Raw genomic sequence first — 25,837 nt, 5'->3', positions numbered from 1 at the left:
TATCAGGCCCAAAACCACAAGGTATGTAGAACATGTAGGTAAAACACTCCATGACATTGAGACTAAAGACCTCTTCAAAAAGTAAAATGCACTCTCCAAACAAGTGAAAGCAGATAAACCTATGGGACTATATTAAGCTGAGAAGCTTCTGCACCTCAAAGGAAATGGTGCCTAAGATACAAAAGCCACCCACAGAATGGGAGAAACTATTCACCTAATACCAGTTAGATAAAGGGCTAATATCAAAAATATACAAGGTACTGACAGAACATAAGTAGGAAAAAAAATCTAATCTCATCAAAAAATGGGAGAAGAAATGAACTAATTATCCAAGAAGAAATATGAATGGCCAAGAGACACATGAAAAAATGTTCCACATTACTAAATACCAGGGAGGTGCAGAGCAAAACAACAATAAGGTACCATCTCACGCCACAGAGACTGGCACACATCACAAAAATCAAGAACATTAAGTGCTGGTGGGGATGTGGAGAGAAAGTAACTCTTATTCACTGATGGTGGGAATGCCATCTCATCCAGCCTTTATGGAAAATATATGGAGATTCCTCAAAAGACTGGAAATTGAGCTCCCATATGATCCAGATATACCACTTCTAGGAATATAACCTAGGAACACAAAAACACAACACAAAAATGCCTTCCTCACACCTTTATTCATTGCAGTGCTATTTACAATAGCCAGACTCTGGAAACAACCAAAATGCCCTTCAACAGATGAATGGCTAAAGAAACTATGGTACATGACACAATGAAATATTATGCAGCCATCAGGAGAGATGAAGTCATGAAATTTTCCTACACATGGATGTACATGAAATCTATTATGCTGAATGAAATAAGTCAGAGGGAAAGAGATAGACAAAGAATAGTTTCACTCATTTATGGGTTTTAAGAAAAAGAACATAAATTATTGTAAATAATTCCCAGAGACAACAGAGATGAAGGCTGGAAGGATTGGCTCTCAATGTGAAGCTTGCCACATAGAGTAGTTAGTTTAGTTAGAGAGATGACTACACTATCATGACATCTCAGTGAGAGAGAGAAAAATAGAATGCCTGTCTCAAATACAGGAGGGGGCAAGGAAGGAGGAAATGGGGGGCATTGGTGATGGGAAGATTGCACTGGTGAAGGGTGGGTGTTCCTTTTATGACTGAAACCCAACTACAATCATATATGTAATCATGGTGCTTAAAAAAACAAAAATATTTTCAAAAAAAAGGGGGAGTTCTTTGCTTGAATGATTGTCCTCCTACCTTTGATTTTGAGTCTGTGTTTATTCTGGCTAATCAGATGTGTTTCTTATAGGCAGCAAAATATTGGATTCAGCCTTTTGATCCATTTTGACACTCTATGTCTCTTAACAAGTGCATTTCATCCATTGACATTGAGAGAGATGATTATTATGAGATTTAGTATCATCTTTTGGTAAGAGTTTGGTGTGTCTTGTGTTCTGTCTTATCTTAAAGTTGATATTTCAGCACATTCTTTAAGCTAGTATTGAATCTGTAAAGTTTCTAAGCTGTTGTTTATCATGAAGCTCTGTATCCTTCATTCAAACCTGAATGTAAGTTTGGCTGGGTGAAGTACTCTTGGAATGCATTCATTTCATTGAATTTTGTCACTATATCCCACCATTGCCTTTGGGCCTTGAGGGTTTCTTGTGACAAGTCTGACATAAATCTTACAGATGTTCTTTTGAATGTAATTTCTCTTTTTTGATCTTGCTGCTTTAAGTATTCCATGTCTACCTATGGGCTTTGTTATTGTAATTAGGATGTGTCTTGGGGTGCTTTTCTTTGGATTTCTTTTGTCTAGTACTCTTCAGGCCTGTAGGATTTGGTTGCATGCACTCTTTAGTTCTAGGAGTTTCTCTGCCATGATGTCCTTGATTGTTGCTACTTCATGGGGGTTTCTTCCTGTGCCTCTGGGACTCCAATGATTCTTTTGTTGTTCCTGTTAAGTTTATCAAAGACTTCTGCTTTTATCTGTTCACATTCGTTGAGGATTTTCCCATTTTCTAGGCTCTTTACCAGCCTCTTCTATAGTATGTAGTTGCTATGCGTTTTATCTTCCAGCTCACTGATTCTGTCTTCTACCACTTCTACTCTATTGGAGAGGCTTTCTAGTGAGGTTTTCATTTCACCTATCAAGTTTTTAAACCCTGTTATTTCAGTTTGAAGTTTTATTATTTCTACTCTTAGGTCTTCTTGATTCTTATTTCTGGCACATGCCATTAGTTCCATGCTTTTTTTTCTTTTTTGAGTTTTATGTTCATAGGACTCAATATAGAACTTCTATATTTCTTCTCTAAATTTGAGAAGGTAAATAGGTGGTTGGTACTTTTCAAGTTATTGGAGCTACCATCTTCATTCTCTAAGTATGGTGGGGCCCTATATTATTTCCCCATAGTTACGGTTGTAGTGTGATGATTTGTTGTTGTTGTTGTTTTTGGTCCGTGCAAGCATTCCTTGACTAGGAGGAGTGCGTCACCATAAGTGAAGTGGAGCTGCCACTCATCATTGGCTCTTTGTCTTTGACTTGGATTCTGTTTCTCACTTGGGCGCTGCTAATGTAGATTCTGGATCCAAAGCCTCTGGCTCTGCCTCCTAAGACCTTGTTGTCTCTGACGCAGGTTCAGCCTCTCTGGATTCCCCATCATGGGTTTCCACCTTAACTCCTTTGTATTCCTCTTCAAGTGTGCAAGGAAAGGCAGACTAAGGGCTAGAGAGATACAAGAGTGGGAAAGGTGCTCACCTCGCATGCAATTAACCAGGGTCCAATCCCCAGCACCCCATTTGGTCCTCAAATCCCTCCAGGAGTATCCCTGAGCACAGAGCTAGGATTAAGCCCAAAACAATGTTGCATGTGGTCTCCCCACTCATATAAAACATAAAATAAGGCTTTAGAAAAAGCAAAAATAGTCTTCATTTTACATGATACATAGCATTTAGACCTCTTTTATCATGTACTAAATTACATGCCCTGGAAATCATCCATATCAGTTTCTAGAAGACTTGTACTTTTTGTTAAAGTTACTTAGTTGTGTTTTAGTGGCTGTGTTAGTTGTTTCCTGTGTCTTTGTATTATAAATAATAGTGTAAAGAGCATATTTTTATATTTTATATTTTTATGTATTTTATATGCATTCTTTCATCATTGTGGGAGTTGATTTCCAAAGAAGTTTTCCCTGGGTAAATAATCATGATCAGTGTTAGACGTGGCCCAACTTCCTTCCTCAAAATGGTAGCATTTTGGAAGCCAGAGCAATAGCACAGCAGTCGGGTAACTTGGGTTTGAAAGTTGGTATCTCATATGGTCCCTCGAGCCTCCAGGAGGAATTTCTGAGCACAGAGCCAGGAGTGATCCCTGAGTGCTGCCAGATGTGGCCCCAAAACAAAACAAACCCCCCAAAATACTGTAACATTTTTCTATTCTCACTGGCATTGTATGACAGAGCTTGTTACCTTATACTCTTGCCTACAGTACATTGCTAACCTCTAAAATTATTATTGATGATACCTCTGTGTAGTTTTGATTTGCCTGTATCTCATTATGAGCAAAGTTCAACATCCATTTGCATATTTAGGAGACTTACTCCGTTCTATAATTTGTAAAAATAATGCTAAAAATTTATAATAAAAACTACAATTTACAAAAAAGTTTCAACAAACCATATCTACTCTATAATAACTATTTTATTTCATGCTATAAAAATGTATGGTTGGCAAAGCGCTTTATCAGTATAATCTCATTAACTCAAGAATTGTTCTGTGGTGTATACAGGAAGAACATTCACATTACAGATCTCAAAACCAAGATGAACTGGGCAGGCTGATGGACTGTGACAGACTTACCCTGGTTTGCACCTTTCAGCCCAAGATACCCCCCCACCCTAAACCCTTGGAAGCTACTCATTTTCTCATAATTGAAGGTTTCACAAATAACTCAGGGCATCAGATAGATCTGAGTTCAGCTAAATCCATGTTTGTTTGTTTTTAATTTGTTTTTTGTTTTTGGGTCACACCCGGCTGTGCTCAGGGGTTACTCCTGGCTCTATGCTCAGAAATCGCTCCTGGCAGGCTCGGGTGACCATATGGGATGCTGGGATTCGAACCGCCGTCCTTCTGCATGCAAGGCAAATGCCCTGCCTCCATTGTAGCTCACTGGCCTCTGTTTTTAATTTTAAATACTTTTTATTTTAACCGAAGTGAATTACAAATCTTGTACAGTAATATTTTAGGTATATAGTGACATTGAATCAGGGCATTCCCACCACCAGTGTTGTCCTCCTTTCATCCCTGTTACCAGCATGCATACCATATCGCCTTCCCTTGCCCCCCGGGCTGCTAGTATAAGTGGTCCTCTCTCTGTCAAGCATGTCATAAATTGGGTATCAATTCTGTTGTCTTTGGCTTTGGATTTGGTGTTTAAATCTGATCATTTTTTATTTCTACTCAATATTCATAGGACTGTTAGGTCTTTGTACTCTCCATTATTTCCCCCCTCAATTTATGAGGCAGAACAAGATGGTTCAAGTTTTGTGGTTCTGTTTGAAGGAAAGAAAAAGAAAGAAAAAATGAGGGTCAAAAATCAAACAAGCAAAAAATGGGAGGAGTCCGTCTAGAGGTTATAAATATCCATTAAGAGAAGAAAGGGAAAAAGGAAGAAAAACATAACAATACAAAAAACTACAATGACCAAAAAAATTCAAACAAAAAAGACTCCAAAAGCATCACAGCAATAAAGATTATAAAAAAACAATAATAAAGGTCCCAAAATAAAAACAAAACAAAACAATAAAAAACACAAAAAATGAAGGAAAACAAAAACAATAACAAAAATTAATTTGTGCTTCTTTTTTTTTTGCATAGGCACAGTAAATATTGGGGAGACTAGAAAGGGAATTTCCTTGGCCTAAGAGATCCAGGGTTTCTCTGCCCTTGAAGTATACTGTCATTGGAATAATTACAGGCTCCATGCATACTTTTTTACTCTCCCCTAGGTTCTTTTGTGGTGTCTGGGAACTCTCTGCTAAATTGTAGATGATAAAATCTCTGTAACTAGAGATCTTTGTATATGGAGTCTAGGATGAAGTCTTTCTTTGCAGTTCTAGAAATTTGGTTCCATCACTGCTGTTTTATTTTTTTAATATAATTTTTATTTTAAAAATAGTGACTTACATATTGTTGACAATAATATTTTAGGTACATATTTACATAAAATTGGGGGGGATTCCCATCACCGATTTGTCCTCCCTACACCTCCGTTTTTATCCTACCTCTCATATCCTCCTCCCTCACTTCTGGGGCTGATAGAATATGTGGTTCCCTCTGTACCTAGCTTACTACTTAGTAATTTTGCTCCTGTTTGGTCTTGATGTCTCCCTTATTTTCCCCTCTAACTGGGAGGCAGGACTAGATAGTTCAAGTTATGTGGTTTTGTTTGAAGAAGAGAAAAGTAATAAACTGGGGTAAAAGTCTAATGCACCAAAAATGGGCGGAATCAGAGGCTCTCATCATCGGTTTGAGAGATGAAGGAGAAAAATAAGGTCTGGTAGAGACAATTGCAACGGAATGGGGCTTCTGGAAACACAATGAAAGACCCTATCCTAGGTTCCATTCTAGGATCAGTGCAAAGACCAAGACCACCAACCACAGAAGATGGATTAAAATGACACTGAGGGAACAGAAATTCTAGAACCACAAAGAAAGACTTCATTATAAGTCCCACTCCTGGACCTGTGCAAATACTGAGATCTCTAGATACAGAGGTCTAATTTTATCACCCAGGATGGAGAAGTCTTCCAAACACTACGAAAGCACCACCAGGAGAGTAAGAACCTGAACAAAGTCTATAGTTAATCCCATGACATATACTCCAAGGGTGGAGAAACACATATCTCTTAGGCCAAATGAATTCCTTTTCGAATGACCCCAATATTTACTGTGCCAGTGCAGGAGGGGAAAAAAAGCAAAAAGCACAAAACATATTTTATTTTTTATATATTATTTTTTATCTTCATTTATTATTATTATTTTTTATTTTTATTTACCTATCTACTTTTTGTCTATTTCTTTTTTTTTTTTTTTTTGGTGTGGTGATTGAAGTTGTTCTCCCCATTTATACTTATTTTTCTTCTTCTTTTTTTTCTTTATGTGCTCTGCCATGTTTCTTATCTCAAGACCATGTTTTTTTTTTTTGTGATGCTTATCATTATTGTTGGAGTCCTCACTGGATATTTGACACTTCTTTTTGTACTGCTGGGGTGTTTCACCTTCTTTTTCTCCTTCGTCTCCCATCACTGCTGTTATAATCAGTCTTCTGTAGTTGCAAAGATCCTAGGACAAAACCTAGGATAGAGTCTTTCATTATGTTTCCAGAAGCTCTGCTCAGTTGCAGTTGTCTCAGTCAGACCTCTGGGATTAGAGATCTTGGTTGTTGTACAGATCATAGGCCAAAGCCTAGACTAGAATCTTTTTTATTGGTCCCAGGATAAGTTCTGCCCAGTCATAATGGTCACAGTCAGTCTTCTGTAGTTAGTGATCTTGGCTTCTGCACAGACCAACGGATGATGTGTCTTCTGATTTCATCTTATTGTTAGGTGGAGAGGTAAGACAACCTGCTCTTAGATCAAGTTGTTGCCATTTCCTCATTGTCAGGATGTCATATCCAAACTGGCATGTGTTGGTGTCAGAGCAGTATTAAGAATGTCCCAGAGTGAGTTTGATACCTGGAGCTGTTGAGGAGAACTGTGTTGGTTCTATGTCTGAGTTCTAGGGTTCTGGGTTAGATGGTCACTGTCTAATCACATGGAATCTAAGTTGGGACCACATGACATTATGTTCAAGGTGGGAGTTAAATTGTATTGTAAAATGTATGCGTTCTTATCCCTAGTAGATAAGAGCTTGTTTCTATACATATAATTTCCCCCTTTTTAGTATGCCTTTGCAAAAAGAAATGGTGCTATATTAAATTTCTGGTGTATTTGGGGGTGAGAGTGTCAGGCTCCATCATCTCTATGCCCTGATTTTGACCTAAGCTTTTATCCCAGGCAAGACATTTTCTTGTAGGTTTTTGTACTAGGCAGAACCAAAACAGGTGAAGCTAAGAAAGAGAAGAAAACAAAAACAAGACAAAAACATATATATATATATATATATATATATATATACACACATATATTTATACACACATATACATGTATATATATGTTTTTAAAGGAAAAAATAAATAAAAATGAGTTTAAAAGACAAGGGAACAGAGTGATGCAGGAGACTACCGTACATTTGGGGATAAACAGATTAAGAGGTAGTATTGTAAAGGTCTTAAACTTATAAAGGAAATATAGGCTTCCCCATTGTCTTTTGGATATTCTTGTGTGGAGTGGAATCCAGGGCACTTTTTCATCACACACCCTGGTCATGTTGAGTTTGAGAAATGATTTGTGGCAGAAAGGGCTTGGGTAGAGTTCTTGCACTGGGGATCCTTCTGGAGCTGAGTCCAGTATTAAACAGCAGTCCACATTTGTGGGGGAGGTTTGAGAAGGAGGGACACAGAGCATGAGTCAGCAGGAATGTTGGTTGTAGTTTCTTGTGGGGGGAAGAGATGTGGGACTCAGTGGGTGTCCTTTCGCTTAGGAGCTGGGTGATGGCTTATTGGGGCAGGAGGTCAGTCTTGATACCTAACGGATTAAGAACTGAGGGTAAAGAGTGTTAATAAGAAGGGATCTTGGATTGAAATTGGGGATGAAGGAATAGTTTTCTTTTTTTAGGAGAAAAAGGATTGGGTTTTGGGGGCTCACAGCCCTAACGGAAAGCTCTAACTGTCCTTCAAGTACAGTATTTATTGTTTAGAACCAGTGAATACAGGAGGAGGAAGTATAAGCATTAACAGACATTTGCCTATTATGTTAATCAAACCAGACTAGGCTTTTCCATATTAAAGGTGTTTGGGACAGCTAATGGAAAGTCTCTGAATATTTTCTTCTGGGAGAGGTGGCAGATATAAGAGTGAATACAGAGGGCACCAAGAGAATGACCACCAAGAGGGCATTCCCTAGTGGTGCTGGTTTTCTGGTAATTGGTTCATAAATTATCATTCTGGTAAGGGTTCATAAATAACCTTTTGCACTCCTTTCTTCAGACTATCATTTTTCTATCTAAGCTTATTTATTTTCTAGATGTCTGTATATACAACATATCTCCCTTTCTTTTATTTTCTTCTTGGACTATTAGCTTCACAAAGGCAGGCATTTCCAGCTTGTTGATGGCTTGAGCCTCCAGTCTCTTTGGTGGCCTGGTGTTTGCAGTAGTCCTTCCAGACTATACCTAACAGTGAAAATATAATGATTAAAGTTAAAAAAGAAGAACTGCTAGAATTATCATAAAGATTAGGAAATGTTTTAGTGCACTGGTACTAGTTTTACTAATGGCCATCCTTCCATTGGTTTCATTGGAGGTGACTCGTATTCCCTAAAGTTGCATTCTTGTTTCTAAGACAACTTCTACCTCAATGTGCAGGCTTTAGAAGCTCCCTAGAAGTTGTTAATCAGGGATAGCTCACTTCTCCTTTACTATTGCTTACCCTCCTCAGTTGGTGATATCTTTGGGTCCCAGTACTGGCTGTACATTAACTAATGATTTAAAATCTCATGGAAAAAGTGAAAGAACCATAATCACCACCAAAAACTTTAATGGAGCTAATATGTATTATAACAAGATTGCTGAACATAACGTTAGTCTATAAAACATATTGCTGATTCTAGGCAGGTAGCTCAAGTCCTAGAGAATATTCCTGGTACTGCTTTTCAGTTCCTCTTGCCATCCTCCCCCAGCATCTCTAGAATAGTCCTCACAACAATGAAAGTTACTTCCCCATGCTCCTACCATACCAATAATGAACAAGAGCAATTTTTAGTTAAAACACAATACTATTTACATCAGCACCTAAAAACACAAAATAGGGATGAATATTGCCAAAATGTAAATTTCTATAAGGAAAAAAAAATGCTGGCGAAAGAAAATAAAGTCAAGCAAAACAAAAGTAAAGTAAGCACATATTCAGTATCTACACTCTGACTATTGGAGTGACAATAGACACTGGTCTCTACCTCAGACTCAGTGGATTTGGATTTGGGTATTAATAGTTTTAAAAGTCCCCAGGTTGAAATATGCAGTCCAAGGTCAAGACACAGAAACTAAAACAATACAGTGAAAATTATCTTTGAAAATGTAACAAGGGGTCAGTTCTTCATTTGAGCTTAATAAAATACATCACTAATCAGTGAGTTCATTATTACTGTTATGATAGAATTTAAAGTATACCTCAACCCTGCTCAGAATTACTCAGCAAGTATTACCTCATTAAACCTCCATTAAGTTAGATCCATCTTCAATTTACAAACTAGGAAATAGAGACAGTTGAGGCTTTTGGCCTTGCCTGAGACCACACACCTGTGACTCTGAACAGAATTGTGTTTTGGGTGGGTTATTAGTTTTATGGGCTGGCACTCTGGTGGTTGGCCTTCGTTTATGCTTCTCAAAGTCAGTGTTGGCAGCCCCATTAATGCTTTCTTATTTTTTATTTTTATTTTTTTTAAATATGGAATGCTTCACGAATTTGCATGTCATCCTTGTGCAGGGGCCATGCTAATCTTCTCTGTATCGTTCCAATTTTAGTATATGTGCTGCCGAAGCGAGCACTATTTTTTTTAATATAATTTTTATTTTGATCATAGTGGCTTACATATTGTTGACAATAATATTTTAGGTACATATTCACATAAAATCAGGGGGGATTCCCATCACCGATTTGTCTTCCCTACACCTCCATTTTTGTCCTACCTCCCATATCCTCCTCACCCCCGGGGCTGCTAGAATATGTGGTCCCCTCTGTACCTAGTTTACTACTTAGTAGTCTTGCACCTGTTTGGTCTTGGTGCCTCCCTTATTTCCCCCTCTAACTGGGAGGCAGGACTAGATAGTTCAAGTTATGTGGTTTTGTTTGGAGAAGAGAAAAGTAATAAACTGGGGTAAAAGTCTAATGCGCCAAAAATGGACGAAATCCTTCTAGAGTCTCTCATCATCGGTTTGAGAGACGAAGGAGAAAAAGAAGGTGAAACACCCCAGCAGTACAAATGAGCACTATTTTTTATTCTTTTAATGTCCTGAGTTTCTTTCTGACTGAACAGGACCCTTGAGGGAGAAACAGTAGTTCAGCTCTATGCCACTCAACTCCTCAGTTCCTTTTGTTCTGTTAACATGTTAAGCCATATACTAAACTACATGGAAACTTTGAAACTTACCTAGTGCCATATATACTAGTGTATAAACTGGCTTGAGTATAAGCTGACCCCCTGATTTTACCCTAAAAACTGGGAAAACTTAGTGACTCGAGTATAAGCCAAGGTGAAAAATGCAGCAGCCACTGGTAAATTTCAAAAATCAAAATATATACCAAAACAATGACAATGATTGAAGAATCAGTAGGCTAAATGTTTTTCAATGTTTATTGCTAAAGAAAAACTGTAAACCAGCAACAATAACTTTAAAATTTTAAAGTGCAGAAAACCATTGCTTAACAGGTAATCAAGCTAAATCACAAAGGTTAAAATCCTTCAAAACTGGATTTCTCCTCCTCATTATTGTATGTCCAAACAGAGCTTTAGCTGTGTCTTATGTGAGGGTATCAGCATAGACATTGTCATCATCACTGAGTTCACAGACATAATCACTGCTGTCGGTCTCAGAAAAAGCGCAGAATATTGTGGGCTAAATAGTTCAATGGCATACAGTTCAGTTCAGCTGCCTACCTCTTCAGCTCTGCCACCACTTGCAGACTGAGCTGAAACGCTGCCCCTCCAGCAGATGGAAGATGACAACTGGAGACTATGTGTATTCTTTTATGACCCAAGTATAAGCCGATTGGGTTTTTTTGGCACAAATTTTATACTTATACCTGAGTATATAGAGCAGGGGTCTCAAGCTCAATTTACCTGGGGGCCGCAGGAGGCAAAGCCGGGGTGATCCTTGAGTGCAAAGTCAGTAGTAAGCCTTGAACATTGGGGGGTGTGACCCAAACAACTAAAACAAAACAAAACAAAACAAAAAAAGGTTCCTCTAGGGCAGGGCCACAAAATGTTGTACGGAGGGCTGCAAACGGCCCCCCGGGCCACGAGTTTGAGACCTCTGATATAGAGTATTCCTAATAAATTAATAAATTCTCTGAGAAATCAATATAGTGATATACAGCTAGAAAAGGAAACAACTAGAAATTCATACCAAGGAACATGAACAATTTTACCAAAAAGATTTTGTTTCTTTCTTCTTAAATTTTTTTATAAATACTTTCTACCCAATCATCTCCTCCAACCTCTGTCTTAATGCCCCAAAGTTTTATAACCAGAATAGTGAAGCAATCCCGAGCTAGTCTCAACACTTTGGTCCAAGAGATTCTTATAAACAACCACTAATTCCATATACATTTATAGACATCAGCCAAAAATGTGCTTTAGAGGAAAATGTAATGATACCAGTGTCTTTCCATTTCCGTTTCAAAACCTGGGTCTTGCCTGCTTCTCTTCTTCCTTCACAATAAACAAGCCGAAATAGGATGCAGCTAAAAAGGAGCAACTGGGTTTGAGCTCAGACATTTACAATGGCTCAGGAAAACCTGTAAAAGCCCAAATGATGGTATTATGGATGTCCATAAATATCAACATGGTTTATTTATAGCATTTATAATGTACTTCGCCAGTAAAAATTACTCCAACAATGGAAAAGACAATTGCAGTCCCGTATAACCTCTTCATCCTGAAGTGAATCCAGGAAGGCTGGTGGTGGTGGTGGTGGTGATGGGGAGGAGCCAATGGGGTCCGTCAGGGTTGGCTTTACTTCTCCTGACCACATGATGGCACTATTGACAATCAGTGGAAGGCTCCTGGGGAGGAACAGTCAAAGGATGCCTGTCCCTGCAAGGTGTACAGTGGGTCTTTGGAGAAAACATACAGTGTCCTCCCTCAGCTCTCAATTCTGCCAGGATTCCCCATGGAGCTGCCTTGGAATCCAACTTTTTTCATTTCTATACAGCCAGAGCTGAACCCTGAAACTGAGTGGTAGGGGTTCCGTTGTTCTCAGGACAACCTGGCATCCATCATTTCTCTATATTGATTCCCTACTCCCACAAACCCTTCCCACCAAATGGCATCAGTATAATCCTCATACAAGCCCCCACCTCCATCATATGCAATTCCAACACACAAAGGGTCCCTCTCTGACCTTTGCCTAGCCTCACACTCTTTACCTATGTACTCTCAGAGGCTTAAGTGCAATTGGAGCTTCTTTTTTTTTTAATTGCTTTATTTAAACACCATGGTTACAAGGATGTTCATAATACAGTTAGGTTTTCTTTCCCCACAAATACAAGGTATTCATGACTTAGTTTCATTCATGCAACGTACAACATCCTTCACCAGTGTACATTTCCGGTTCCCAGGGTCCCCAGTTTGTCCCCCAGCCCCAACCCCACCCGCTGCCTGGCTCTGGGACAGACATTTTTTTTTTTACTTTTACTTAAGCACTGTGATCACAAAGTTATTCAAGGATTGAGTTTCAGTCTTAGAACTCTTACACCCTTCACCCACAAAACATTTCCTGCCACCATGTCCCCAGTCTTTCTCTGCCCCTACCACTTGTCTGTTTCTGGGGCAGCCATTTTACTTTTATCTCTCTTTCACCTTCTCTCTCTCCTTTTCTCTTTTTCTATCTTTCTCTCTCCTTTTTTTCCTGTTAGATACTGTGATTTGCACTATTGTTAATGAAGGGGTACCATGCATATCACTTTATCTCCATTCAACACTCAGTTCTTGTCCAGAGTGATCAATCCCAACTATCATTTTCATAGTAAACCCTTCTCTGCACTATTTGCATTGTGCCACTATTTGTGGTAAGCTTCGTGCCATGGACTTTTCCTATTGGCCCTCATCTCTATTATCTCTAGATATTATTACTATACTATCTTGGTTTTGGTTTTGGTTTTGGTCCACACCCAGTGGTGCTCAGGGCTACTCCTGACTCTGCACTCAGAAATTGATCCTGGGAGGCTCATGGGACCATATGGGATATGAGGGATGATCCCAAGTTGGCCATGTACAATCTCTCGCGTCTCCCACAAATGTTTATGTCTATGTCTAATCTTCTGATTCATTTTCCTCAGCTAATACTCTTTTATCCATCAATGATTTAGCAAATTTCATGACTTCATTTTTCCTAATAGCTGCATAGAATTCTGTTATGTAGATGTACTACATTTCTTTAGCCACTAATCTATTCTTGAGCACTTGGATTGTGTCCAGATTCTGGCTATTGTGAATAGTTCTGTGATGAACATAGGAATGCAGAGAGCATTTCTACACTGTGTTTTTAAAAGTGGTAGTACTGTATCATATGGATACTCAATTTCTAGATTTTTTTTTCACCAGCAGTGAACAAGTGTTTCTTTCTCATCAGCACCAACCCTGGTTTTTCTTGTTCTTTATGATGTGTGTGAGATGGTACCTCATTGTTCTTTTGATTTGCATCTCCCTCATGATAAATGATGGAGCACTTTTTAATGTCTTTTGGCTATTTGTATTTCTTCTTTGATGATATAGTTTCATTTCTTCTCCCCATTTTAGATTCAGTTAGTTTTTTTCTTGCTAAGTTCTACGAGTCCCTTATATATTCTAAATATTAATCCCTTATCAGATTGTTATTGAATGAATAATTTTACCCATTCCATGGATAGTCTTTGTGTCCTAGTCACTGTTTCCTTTGAGATGATTAGAATACACAGTTTAATTAGTCTTTCTTAGTTTATTGTGGTCCCATTTGTTTATATTTGCTTCCACTTGCTTGGCCTGTGGTGTTAAATCTTTGAAGACACCTTTAGACTCACTGTCATGGAATGTTCTGTCTACATTTTCCTCTATGTGCTTTATGATTTTAGGTTCAATATTAAGGTTGTTAATCCGTTTTATTTTGATTTATGTGCAAGGCATTAAAAAGAGGTCTGGGGCCAGAGAAGTGGTGCAGTGGTGGGGCATTTGCCTTGCATGTGGCTGACCTAGGACGGATCGCGGTTTGATCACCCACCATCTCATATGATCCCTCAAGCCAGCTGTGATTTCTGAGGGCATAACCAGGAGTAACCCCTGAGCATCACTGGATGTGGCTCCCATAAAAACCAAAATAAAAAATAAATAAATAAATAAATAAATAAATAAAGGTCTGAGTTCACTTTTTGCATGTAGTTGGCCAGTTATTCTAGTACCACTTGTTGAAAAGGCTTTTCTTGCTCCATTTTGTATTTCTTTTCCCTTTAACAAAAAATAATTGATTATATACCTAAAGATCAGTATCAGAATATTCAAATCTATGCCATTAATCTGAGTATCTGTCTTTATTCTAAAACTATACAAAAAAATTACAAAACACTGCTCCAGGAAATAGATGAGGAAACACATATCCTACTCATCATTAAAATGGCAATACTTCTCATAGCATTGTATAGATTTAATATAATGGCTATAAGGTTACCCATGACATTTTTCAAAGAAGTGAATCAAACACTCTTGAAATTCAAATGGAACAATAAACCTCCATGAATAGGTAAAGCAATGCTTAAGAAAAAAAAGATGGGAGGCATCAGTTTCCCCAACTTCAAACTGTACTATAAAGCTATAGTCATTAATAGCGCTTCTTAAGGGTATCACTAACTTCCCCCCAGGAGCCCATTAAGCTATTTCCTAGCCTGGCCTAAAAGAAAGCACAGCTTGCACTTCTCTCAGGAAAGGTTCTAGAAAAACTAGAGATGACACCTAACATCTCACCATTTTCAATGAAATGGTAGCTCTGACATATATTTACATTAATTTACTTTTGTTTCTGTTTGGGGAACACACTTGGCAGAGGTAAGTGCATCTGCCTTTGTGTTTATGGATCAACTCTTGGTTGTGTTTAGTGGACCATATGGGTTCCAGGATTTGAAGCAGGATGGTGGTCTCAGCCAAAAAGCAACACAAAGTGCTGCTGGACTATCTTTCTGCCACCACTCATTTTTAAGAAGTTTCCCCAGCAGGGCTCAGGAAACCTGAGGACTCTTCTCTGAAATTCTCTGAAAAGTTGGCCAGCAGATTAATGTGTGCGTTTGTATATATGGTGCGAGGTCACACATAATGGTGCTTGGTTAGCTCCAAGGTTTAACTGGGAATGTTTTAGAGACCACGTAGAACTAGCTGGGGATGAAACTGATAAAACCATACAAGACATGAGCTGTAACTCTTGTGCTGTCTCTATAACTCCCAAATTTATAATCCATTATTTTGGCTAGACTAAGTGTCTCCAATTCCTCGGAGTATGTTTTACCCTTCTCTTGCTCACACCCTAGCAGTCACATACCCATTCCCCACACACCATATCCTTAGTATCTTCTGTTTGATTAAGGTCATGTTGACTGCTGTGATAGCATTGTGGTTAGTCATGAGACAAGATCCCAGACTCCCAGTGCCCTGTGCTCTTTCTGCAGCTTGACCTTAGATTGCCAGTTGTGAAGGAACTAAGGGGAAGGGCCTGAGGATGGACAAATATACAGGTAAGTGATCCAGGCAGACCCTTCTCAGACCTGGGTTTACTTTCAGAAACTCCAGGTAGTACATGGAATTCTTAGGGCTGCTGAATCTTGGGTGTGACTGTCTTGACAACTGTCTCTCTTGCTGGGCTCTGTTCTTCTTCTTAGCGTAGGCACAGAGCGCCTGCAGGTGGAACATGACTGTTTAAGTCACATGGAGTCCATTTTTTCTTTCCTTGGAGGAGATGCTTTCTAGCAGCCCAACCGATTCACATAGTTTTGGCTACTCCAATACCACGAGCTATGAATCACACATGCCCTGACCACCAGACTGTCTACACATATCTCCCCTACATAGTTTGAGGTCCTGGTGATTGAAGGACACCAGGTAGCAAGAGCTGATGTTTATCAAAAGAAATAATAGTCAGTGCACTGAGGCTGCAAAAGTAGGAGGTGGACAAGAGAAAAAAAAGAAGCAAAGCATATAAATAACATGACTTGAGACCCAGAGCCCTTCAGGGTCATTGTAATTCTGACCTGTTAGCTGAGAATTTTCTCAGGCCAGACAACCTCCTCAGAGCTTCTCCTTCATGCAGAATTACAAGTATCAGGGAGAATAACAAGAAATACTGAGACACCTTTGCATGGTCTGAGTACCCTTCAATATTTTAAAGACACAGCCATTGTTGCTGAGGGTAGCAGTGAACATTGCTAGGTTTCCTGGGTGTTCTGTGGCGCTGATTTATTATTCCACTTTCCTGCTGGCACAGATGGTGTTTCCACACCCCTTCAAATGCATTTCACACCTTCCAGAACTTTCCCTGCACCCCTATAATCCACATCTCTTACCCTCTTTCCCCTAAAGAAACCGATGGCAAGCATTGCCCTCCATTCTTTAGAGTTGGATCATCCAATGCATCCATCCCCAAACACCATGAAAGTTCTACTCTTTATTGTGGGTGAAGTTGTTGTCTGAGGAAAGATTGTCTCTTAAACTAAGGGAGAGGATTTTAAGAGTAGTCAAGTTGTTCTCCAATGTGATGGATATTAAAAGTACCTGGACAGTTCATCAAGTCACAAATGGTTCATTGGACTCCATCCTGGAATGTAGGTCTCACAACCATAGTAGTCTTGTATTCATCTATATTAATCAATTAGTTAGACATCATTAAGCCTTCTCAGAGCTCTTCCTAATGAGCCCAAACATTGGACCTTCAGATCTTTCTCAATGGATCAAAACCAAATGTAGAAAACTCCCTTTAGCATCTCTGTTTTATCCATTTACTCCATCCCCAAACTGGGATGTCTTTATCGTTGTTTTTTCTCACCAATGCAGCTGAGACTGCTTGGCCCCTGGAAGTTGCTGAATACAACTTCCCCCAGTTTCTGCCTCCCTCCTTGTTCAAGGAGAAAGGGAAAACATTCTTGTAGGAAAACATCACCAGGGAGCATCAGAAGTGTTCATGATCTCAGATAATGCTCGACCTTCATGCTGTGTCTATAATCCTTGCATCTCAAGGACTTTCTGCAAACATGAACTCATTTGTTTGAGAATGCTTGAGTCCATAAGGACTGATGAGATCATGTTTATGAGATGAGCTGTGTTCTCAAGATGAAAGGCAGTCTGCTTTTCAAGTAAAAGGTCCTTTATAAAAACCTTAAAACTCCCCCCAGAACTTGGCTGTCTTTTTTTTTTGGCTTTGTTGTGATTATTATTTAAACTTAGGTCACAGACCAGGCCACATTCTCTTGGGAAGTTTGTGGATGAAGGAGAGGAGCAGTAAGAATATCTGGGATACTCCAGTCTATATGACATTTTCCTTACTTAAGGGAGTTTCTTCGTGTCTGTCACTTCTCTTCCCACATGTGCACAGGGAATGCTGTTGTCTGACTCATATCAAGTCTGCATCAGCATTTGCATAGAGAGGACTCTCAGGGTTCATAATTCTGACGTACTGGGAGCCATTTCAGACCACAAAGCCTACATGTGGTGAGCAAAGGATCTAAGAGAGGGAGTGAGTAGGGGGCAGGGCCACAAAGCACCTTCTTTGACATGAGAATAAAGAGAAACTGAGTCTTTTAAGCATATTCACATGGACTAATATATAAATAAGCTTCATGCTGAATCTAGCATAGTGCTCAAAATCCTGCTAGGCACACTCAGACTGTTGACCTCCTATTAAGACAATACCTCTCCATAGACATGAAGCATCCTTCTGCAACAAGGGAGCAAAAGTTGTGCTCTCTCCCCCTTTATTTATTTATTTTTTTTTGTTTTTGGGCCACACCCGGTGGTGCTCAGGGGTCATTCCTGGCTGTCTGCTCAGAAATAGCTCCTGGCAGGCACGGGGGACCATATGGGACACCGGGATTCGAACCAACCACCTTTGGTCCTGGATCGGCTGCTTGCAAGGCAAATGCTGCCACTGTGCTATCTCTCCGGGCCCTCTCTCCCCCTTTATAAAGAAAGAAATCTTCACAACAAAATTTAGAGAACTCACCTCACCCTTCTTGGGGACCTACTGACTTTAGTGAGCCCCAAACCTACCTGAGTTCCCATATGTATGCATACCTCCCAGTCCTTTGCCCTATCTCTATAATCCTTAATGCATAAATTTTCCTGTGAATAACTTTCAATCATTTGGGTCAAATCCAAGGAGCATAATTTCTGGGGTTTTGATAACTTTATGTTTAATTGCCTTGGAAGCTACCCATCTACCTTCCAAAGATGCAGGTTACCAGCAGTGAAAGAAAGTTCTAGCCACTTAGAGTCAGCACAGTGTTTGGTGTGGTCAGGATTGAGGACTCTGGCTGTTCTGAACTTGCAGGGGTATCAAACTCAATTTTCCTGGGGGCTGCAGGAGGCAAAGTCGGGGTGATCCTTGAGTGCAAAGTCAGTAGTAAGCCTTGAACATTGGGGTGTGTGTTTGTGACCCAAACAACTAAAACAAAACAAAACAAAAAAAGATTCCTCTAGGGCAGGGCCACAAAATGTTGTACGGAGGGCTGCAAACAGCCCGCAGGCTGCGAGTTTTGAGACCCCTGGATATTTCACTGCTGCAATGTGCAACCTTCAATCACAATAATGCTGAGCATCTCCTCACATATTATTGGCCAGGTTTCTGCTAAATTGTCATCTGTGCCTATTCTTTGGTGAGATGGCTAATCTGATCTACTGTTCCTTTAAAAATAGGTTGTTTTTTTCTTTACATGACTGAAACCCAACCACAATCATGTTTGTAATCAAGGTGTTTAAATAAAGATGTTAATTAAAAAAACAGGTTGTTTCCTTTCCGTTGTATTAAATTTATGGTTTGTTTGTGTGTGTGTTTTTAAGGAGGGAGGGGGTTTAGGCTGCACTCAGAGGTACTCTAAAGTCCTGGTGCTAGTGAACCATTGCAGTTTTAGGGATGGAACTGGGTTTGGTCAAGTGCAAGACAAGTGTCTAAACCCTGAACTCTCTCTCTGTGATTCTGCTTTGTAAGAGTTTTACACAGTGCAGTAATAATATAAGAGAACTACTATTCTATACTTTTCATTAATGACCATAACAATGGATCTGATATGAGGAAAATCGTAGGGTTTATCACATTTTTGTGTATAATTGAAACAAGCCATCCCAAATATGGCTGGCAGTTAAAGCATCTCTATAGCACTGTTTCGGTTTTTTTTTTTTTTTAACGGTTCTTCAACTATTAAAATGTATTAGCAAGTAAGAGTCCAGCAACTGAGAAGATGGTTCAAATTGTTGGAGTGCCTTCCCAGGTAGTCTGGTCTATGTTGAAAACTTTGGGCTCTTTTTCCGTTTCTTGTGTGAAGACACAGAAGCCCACTAGGGCCCGGAGAGATAGCACAGCGGCGTTTGCCTTACAAGCAGCCGATCCAGGACCAAAGGTGGTTGGCTTGAATCCCGGTGTCCCATATGGTCCCCTGTGCCTGCCAGGAGCTATTTCTGAGTAGACAGCCAGGAGTAACCCCTGAGCACCGCCGGGTGTGACCCAAAAACCAACAACAACAACAAAAAAGAAGCCCACTACTACATCTGACACCCTCTGACACAAACTGCTCAGGTCTACAACTTCACCTTATCAAACTGCAGGCAATCAAATATATTACAGAGCTATAGATCCTGGATATCATATTCCAAGATTTCACAGTAGTATCTGTCCAGTAGGATCACAACAAATCTGATGGAAAAGTTACATAGTAGTCCACCAAGTTCAGGAATTTAAACAGTGACACAGAAGATTCAACTAGCACTAACTCTAGACCAGTAAATCCCTAAACACTTACTTTAGTAATAGACTTGAAAGCTATAGCAATTATTACAACTTGAACCTTATTGATCTAAATTTTGATAACCCCATTGCCATTGTGTGTAACAAACAATATGAAGTAAAGTTTTTGTCTGCAAAAAGGCAAGCTAGGGTGATGGGTGGAAAACTGGGAACATTGCTAGAGGGAAGGTCACACTAGTGGTGGAATAGGTTCTTGAATACTTATTGCGTGAAACAGCTAATTATAAATAATTTGTTAAATCATAGTTTTATAAAAAAATTTTTTTCTAAAAACATGTTAAGCATTCAACCTTCAGCACTCCACGGCTCTCCCAGAATACCTCCTAGAATGGCCACAAGCACAAAACTAAGACCCCATTTCTTGTGACCACATAATGAATCCAGGAATTATTTAATTTCCTGTGGAAATTAAGGGAAAATGACCTACAAAGAACAGTAACAACAAAAATAAGTTAAACAGAAGCTGGCAACAACAGCCTCCCTCTGAGCCATCGAGGCTGTTGAGTGGACTTCAGGCAGGAGGAAGCTGGCATCAGGGCATATGAGTTCGAGGGATGCCCAAGGGGAATCCAAGATAAACATCTGCAGTCTTTCCCTCTCTCTAGATGCTTCTCTTCTACTAGCACTACATGCCATCTAGCTGATACCCTCACCAGTGCAAACATTCCTGATGATGTGACCTGATTTCTTCTCTCCTTGAGCAAGAGAACACTTATCATCATTTCAAGGTGATGGCCCCTGAGGCCAGAAACACACCCCACAGCTCATAGGTTCACTGGCTCATAAGACATCCCCCAACCCTCTAGCCAGTGTCTCCGAAGCCTGACTCATCCAGCATAACCAGTAAGGACACGTAATTTTGTTCCTCTCTTTCCCACAATTGCATCTGCTCTCCACCTCTGGTTTCTCTGGGCACTCCAAACCTTCAAGTGCAGCACAAGTGGATGCATAGGCCAATGCAGAAGGAAGGGGCTTTTCCATGCTTCTAGGTTACAGACACAATTATCAGTGCTAACTTCTAGACACACCATGCTCACTTTGTTCAACACATAGGAATAATATGTGGACTTGAGGGGCAAACAATTACCTGGGTTGACTCCAGGTAATGGAAGGATGAAAGGTCTTCAAAGCAGATACATCTGTTTCTTGCTACACTGCTATGATATCTCTCACATAGAGATAACAACAACAGAAAAACTCAGTCTCAAATAGTGCAGCTGGAAATCAAGACCTCAATGGAACCTAAGAAGACGGGTTGTTGAAAAGGCTTGGTATATTTTCCCGAAGGATGGGAGCAAGAGTCTCAAAGATGGTAATTTGGCAGAGTCTGAGAACAAAAGACAGGGACTAGTCCAGTCTATATCAGAGTCTGCCCTGCCCATGGAGAGGGTTGTGTTCTTTTATCCGAGCTTCTATCATTAGTCAAAAAGACTTCTCTTTACCCCACCATAGAGTCTGTCCATAAATTTTCCTTGTGTCCAGCTCTGCATTTTTTTTCATCTTCTGTTCTTCTCACCCCCCTCCCCAAGCTGCAGCTCTAAGATTTGAAAGTGAAGTAATTTGGAAAATTTGGGTTTGTTGTTTGTGGTGTAGTTATCAAAGTTAGGCTTCATATCAAGTATGTGTTCTACCACTGAGTCATAATATGGCCCAGCAATTTGGGGTTTTGTTTGTTTATTTATTTTTTGGTTTTTGTTATGTCTTGTTTTGGTCATGAAGCCACACGAGGTTGTGCTCAGGAATTACTCCTGGTGGGATAAGGAACAATGTGGGATCCCAAAAATCTAATCCAAGTCAGCTACATGCAAAGTGAATGCCTTACCTGCTGGACTATCACTCTGGCCTCAGCTAAACAGGAAGTTTTAAGTCAGATTTTTAATAAGCAGACTTTTCAGAGGATAGAGACAGTAGTGTAACAGTTGATCTTCAGGAAGTTTCTAAAATTGTATTGTACACTTTTTGAACATTAAGATTATTTGGAGGGTTTGAGATTGAACCAAACCACCAGTACTCACGTCTGACCCTGTGTGCAGGGATTACGCTTGGCAGTGCTCAGGGGACCATACGGAGTGCTGAGGACTCAACTGGAGTAACAGCATTTAAGAAAAATGCATCACCCCTATACTATCTTTCCAGCCCAAGATTATATTGCACTTTAGAAACCTTTAGTTCACTTTCCTAGAAATTTTCAAGAGCATCTCATAGGAACTCAGTTTAGTATAGAAGGTGCCACTGAAGTCTGATGCATAAGGTCTGAACCTGACACAATTACCACTAACATAGTTAAAAATGTGTCCCCTCAGGGGCCAGAGTTATAGCACAGTGGTAGGGCATTTGCCTTGCATGCCACCAACCTAGGGCGAACCTAGGTTCGATGCCCGGCATCCCATATAGTCCCCAAGCCTGCCAGAGATGATTTCTGAGTGCAGAGATGTGTCCCCTCGTGGAGCCAGAGTGAAAATACAGCGGTGGTAGGGTGTTTACCTTGCATGTAGCCCACCAGCGTTTGATCCCTGGCATTTCATATGGTCCCCTGAGCCTGCCAGGATTAATTTCTGAGTACAGAGCCAGGAATAATATCTGAGCACCACCAGCTGTGGGCCAACAATTAAAAAAAAATGTGTTCCCTCCAAAAAGAGATAAAAATCTTAATTTCAGTCCCTCCAAAAGGGACCTGAGTTTCAAGGACAGCCTTTCAAGAGGGAATCCCTGCAAAGAGTGATCAATGCGACTCTATAATTATGACATTAAGACATACATTCTGGGGAAGACAGAAACTCAGAAGATGACTATGCTTTGGCCCAAGAGCAACATGAGTAGAGGGGGGACTGGGATCCAGTCCTGGCACTGGGATCCTTCTCTAGCACTTTCAGCAGTGGTCTAGCTTGATGAGGCCTGGTTTTAGATTTCTAGCTTGCAGAACTGTGAGAAGTAATTTATTATTCCTTTCCTTTTCTATTTTTTGAATTTGAACCATACTGAAAGTTACCCAGCAAAACTGGGCCTTGAACCTAGGCCTCCTGCATTCTAAGTCTAGTCTCTAGTTCTTTCAGTTAGAGTTCCATCCCATCAAGATAGCATTTCTAACATGTCCCCTAAGTATGGTGACTGTACACAGCAGTGCAGTACAGAAAATAATACATAAGCCTTGTAATCATTCTGTAGACTGGGTGGTAGGTAAGTCAGGTACATTGTTTTTCTCTCTCCACTTCTTCACACACAAAAAAATACATAGAAAACAACAATCAAAATAACTATTCTTGTCTTCATCCAATATAACAGAAGCCTCAGTTTTAGCCAACTCAATGGCCAGCTGCAATACAGCAAAGATTTTCTGTCACCAGTCAAAGAACATTTCCATCTTAGTGGATCTTAGGTTCCCTGTCACAACAACTCCTCTGTCAGAGTGGGAAGCCACCTCAGACTTTACATTAGCCAATGAACACGATTGTGTTCTCCTCAAACTGAAATGACAAAGTTTGGAAACAAACTAGAGTTGCTCATGGAATATGGACCTTGATCCTCGAGGATCTCAATCCTGCTGAGCATTGTCTATGAATTGAGAATATGCACATTGTTCTAGGACCTGAAAGTGTGAGCAGACAGCATTCTGAGACTGGATCATCTGCCTCTCACTATATTCTCAGTACCTGATGCGGTGCAGAGCCCCCACATAAAAAATCCTGGAATATAGAGCTAGTGAGTGATGGACAGTCCTTTGTGTGGGGTGATGATCTCTCTTGAAGGGTACTAGGGCTATGGGGATGCTAATGGAGAAACAATATAAGAAGTCCCATTGGACAACAAACTAAAATGTTTCTGTATGGTGAAAGAAACACAGGCTAAAATCAGAAGACAGCTAACTGCATGGGAGAAAATTTTTGCACTCAACACATGAGATAAAGATTTAATATCTAGGATATACAAAGCACTCACAAAAATTAACTTCATAAAACTTAAAAACCCCATCAAAAATGGGAAGAGGAAATGAACAGACACTTTTCTGAGGAAGACCAAAAGATGGCCAATGAACACGTGAAAAAATGTTCCTTATCACTTATCATTAGGAAAATTAACATCAAGACAACTATGAGATACCATCTTTTAACAGTGAGGGTGGCACATGTCAAACATACTGGAAACAATCTCTGTTGGTGTGGATGTGATGAGAAAGAAATTCTTATCCACTGTTGGTGGGAATGCTGCCTGGTCCAACCCCCTATGGAAAACAGTATGGAAGGTTCTCAGTAAACTTAAAATTGAGCTGCCATATGACCCAACAATTCCTCTTTTGGGTATTTGTCTACAAAACAGAAAAACATTCATGCAAAAGGATGTATGCCATCATACACCACTATTCATTGCACGACTCAATACAATAGCTAAGACTTGGAATCAACCTAGATGTCCAACAACAGGACAAGTAAATTATGAAGATGTGGTTTGTATATACAACGGAATACTACATGGCTGTAAGAAATGATACAATCATAAAATTTTCAGCAACATGGATGGAACTGGAAGATATTATGTTAAATGAAGTAAGCTAGAAGAAGTATAAATATAAAATGATATCTCTTATATGTGGTATTTAGAATAACTGCAGGAAGAAATGCAATGGCTTAAATGGGAATTGTCTTGAACATTCTTGGCCCCAGAGTATATTAAGTAGAAGGAAAAAAAGTTGAGTAGAGAAGGAGATAGACAAATACGAAAGAATGATGGAGGCCAAGGCCCAAGTAGTCTCAGGTGTATTGATGGAGGGAAAAAATGGACAGAACTAAATATCCAAGCCAAAGTCAACAACAATGGAATCAAGAGACCCATACTCCAACAGTCTAAACTAAATGGGCCTGTATACTAGCAGGCTGGAGGGCAAAGTGTGGTGGTTGGGATACACTCTGAAAACATGATAGTTGGAAGTTGACACTGGTGGTGGGATTAGCCTTGATTTATTGTATGTCTGAAAAAAATCTGAAGGACTTTGTAAATCACAATGATTTCAAGAAAAAGAAAAGTCCCACTGGGGAGCCGGGGCGATAGCACAGTGGTAGGACATTTGCCTTGCACACAGCCAACCCATGTTGGACCCTCAGCATCTCTTATGGTCCTCCACCCCTGCAAGGAGTAATTTCTGAGCACAGAGCCAGAATAACCCCTGAGCATTGCCAGATGTGGCGCTAAAACAACAACAAAAAATAAAGAAGTTCCATTGGCAGTTCGGTTTCACAGCAAGGTAAATTTCAGGTATTTCTTATATATGTGCATACACAGTTCCTCTCTCTCTCTCTCTCTCTCTCTCTCTCTCTCTTTCTCTCCAGAGGGATTCTCTCTCTCTCTCTCTCTCTCTCTCTCTCTATCTCTCTCTCTCTCTCTCACACACACACACACACACACACACACACACACACAACATGGATGTAAGAATGACTTTAGCACCATAGTTTCTGGAAGCAACTAAAATCACCATATATGGAACCCCAGGTAAATAAACTGATGAGCATTTCAACAAATAGGTGCTGCAGAGACAGGAAGAAACCAAAATACTGTGTCTCATCCAGTAAAGTTCAGGTTTCTCACTTAAATTACAATGTGAAGGCCCTTGACAGAAGCAATGGGAAATGAGTTATACTTTACTTCTTTTAGTATGAATATTACTAGAAACCAACTGGTAAAAAAATCTTTCTTTAGAAGTGTCATTTAAATTTAGAAAAGGATCATTTAAAAAACAGTTATGCCCAAGTTGGGTGGACAAGTGTTAAGCAGAATGGGTACTGAACTACTGGAGTGGGCAGATGGGAAGAAGAGGAAAGACTGACTACAGGCAATGTGAAGCCACTTTGACACACTGACAGTTGATTCAATCGGTCCTGTGCACATCATTTCAGTGTCAAATGGTTAGGTTAAGTGATTTG

The 25,837-nt window shown here is 39.9% G+C and overlaps 1 non-coding gene across 1 annotated transcript; it reads right to left on the bottom strand.

Moving 5' to 3' along the window:
* Nucleotides 1–9,615: 9,615 nt before the first annotated feature.
* LOC126026613 (U6 spliceosomal RNA) lies at nt 9,616–9,722 on the bottom strand. The gene has a single exon (XR_007501836.1). It is a non-coding gene; the product is annotated as a U6 spliceosomal RNA (small nuclear RNA).
* Nucleotides 9,723–25,837: the final 16,115 nt, after the last annotated feature.

This window comes from Suncus etruscus, chromosome 13 (assembly GCF_024139225.1).
Source record: "Suncus etruscus isolate mSunEtr1 chromosome 13, mSunEtr1.pri.cur, whole genome shotgun sequence".
Classification (NCBI taxonomy): Eukaryota; Metazoa; Chordata; class Mammalia; order Eulipotyphla; family Soricidae; genus Suncus; species Suncus etruscus.
This window is presented reverse-complemented; position numbering and strand designations above follow the sequence as displayed.